Consider the following 2,324-nt stretch of genomic DNA (forward strand, 5'->3'; position numbering starts at 1 on the left):
GAGCTGGGAGCTGTTTATTGAAGGACAGGAGGGGTATATATACATTACACACACTTATCTTAATTAACATAAACTAGATACAGCAGTCAGTCATTAAGGAATCTCCATCACCCTAATGGCTCGCTGGCATTACTTCACAAACCACTCCCTCTGGCAAAATGCCAGGCGCCATCTTGACTTGTTTACAGACCCTAACATTTACCCATTCTAGTTGACACCTTACAGCTTCCTTTAAGCTTGTTGCATTTATTTTTCCTTTGTATTCAGAAGAATTATCATTCTGATTGTGTCATGCATATTTGGAAAGGAAATGAGAGATAGAGAGGCACTGTATATGCTCCTTTTCCAGTATAAAACATTGCAGTGATGCTTTACCATATAAACATTCATTAAATAAGTAATTATAGAGGATCCATGGTCACTAACTAGAATTTCCCCAAATATTACATTTTGTTCAAATTATATTACTTGATCGCATAGTCCAGAAACAAAGAAAGCATTTCACTAAACTCATATCATTTTATATAGAAACCTAATTGCCACCTAATTTGCAGGTTATAACAGATAACCAGTACTTGTAAAAAAAAAAAAAAGAGAGAGAGAGAGAGAGAATAGAAAACAAAAATAAACATTTTAACTTCTAAATATAATCAAAATACAAATTATCATTTACAGTTTTCATATTTTGTAAGCTTTAGTTGGAACTCCATGTATTATTTATAAAATGCTATAGAAAAATTAGATTTAATACAAAATATTTTAGAATAACAGAAATATTAACTTCAAATGTCTTAGGGTTATTTGGTCCCTTAATAGGCACATTATTTTAAGAAATCTATTGATTCAAAAATGGCATATTATAAATTTATTCATAATTAAGAATTCATAACAATTAAGCCCACCCTGTAAACCTCCTTGACAGTTATTCATACATGATTGCATTTAAAAATTTTAACATAGTAAAGGATAATTTCTGAGTTTGTGGTTCTGTGATACTGGTTCAAAGATGCCTGTGATACCATAAAAATTGAGCAGAAGTCAACCATTCTGTTTGTGCTACTGTTTAGTCCTATGGTATTTCTTTTTAATCCCAAGTAACAAAGTGACAGTATATTCTCAGAATAATTTGATTATAAGAAAAGAGCAATAATAGTAAATGTTTGGAACTTGACACCATCTAATAAGGGAAATAAATTTTTAAATAAACTTAAATTTATTTAAAAGAGATACTTATTTAAAATAAATTTAAATTTTAATTTTAAAATAAATTTAAATTCCCAATATAAAGAAAATTCTGAATACAAAGAAAAATAAATGCAAAGCTAGAATATTTTCTCTGATATGCAGAAGCTAATCCAAAATAAGGATGGGGGGAATAAAAAAAGAAAGAACAGAAGAATGATCATTGGTGTAGACCAAGGAGAATGAAGGAAGTGGGAGAGCTGAGATAGAGAAAGACAGTGGAATAAGTCTGACCTACCTTTTATATATATATATATATATATATATATATATATATATATATATATATATATACCATTGTGAATCTCACCATCTTGTACATCCACAAGACACTAATTTAAAAAACTATTAAGTCAATAGCAAAAAGACCAAAAGAGTAGAAGGAAGGGAACGGGGAAGGGAGAAGATCAGGCAAAGAGGAAGTACAGGGACTGAATTAGAACAAACTAGATTCCATGCTTTTTTGTCAAAATGATTCCTAATGTCATGTATAACTAAAAAAATAAAATAAAAAATAAAAAGGCAAGAAAAATTACTTTCTTCTATAATCATCTTTATACAGAAATGGTATAGAGTCATCATAAATCTATAAGATCTTGAACATTCAAATACCAATATTGTGTAAATGATAAATTATACACACCTTAGGTATGAAAGGTTCACCTGTTTTACCATATGACTCTTTAAACACTATGTTTTTATTCATTAAGCTCAATTTTTAAAAATAAGTTTAATTCTGCCAGACAAGAGATTTTTAAATACCAAACAAAATGTTAAGAAATATATGTATTTCAAGCCTTCTAATATGACATTTGTTTTACTCTCATAGTTGTTAAAAACATAATCATTGAACCTTCCATTCTTATATCAGGTAATATATTAACATGGTCAAAAGTATGTTTGATGCTGGAGAATAAACCAAGGGGTGTTTTACCAATGATCAACATCCCAAAACCTTCTTTTAAATTTATTTTATTTTGACACAGGATCTCATTAAGTGCGGAAGCTTCCCTCAAACTTGAACTTGCCATCCTGCCCCCTCAAACCTTCAGAATCTCTGGCAGTACAGGCATGTGCCACTG

Source organism: Urocitellus parryii, unplaced genomic scaffold (genome assembly GCF_045843805.1).
Source record: "Urocitellus parryii isolate mUroPar1 unplaced genomic scaffold, mUroPar1.hap1 Scaffold_37, whole genome shotgun sequence".
NCBI classification, from domain to species: domain Eukaryota; kingdom Metazoa; phylum Chordata; class Mammalia; order Rodentia; family Sciuridae; genus Urocitellus; species Urocitellus parryii.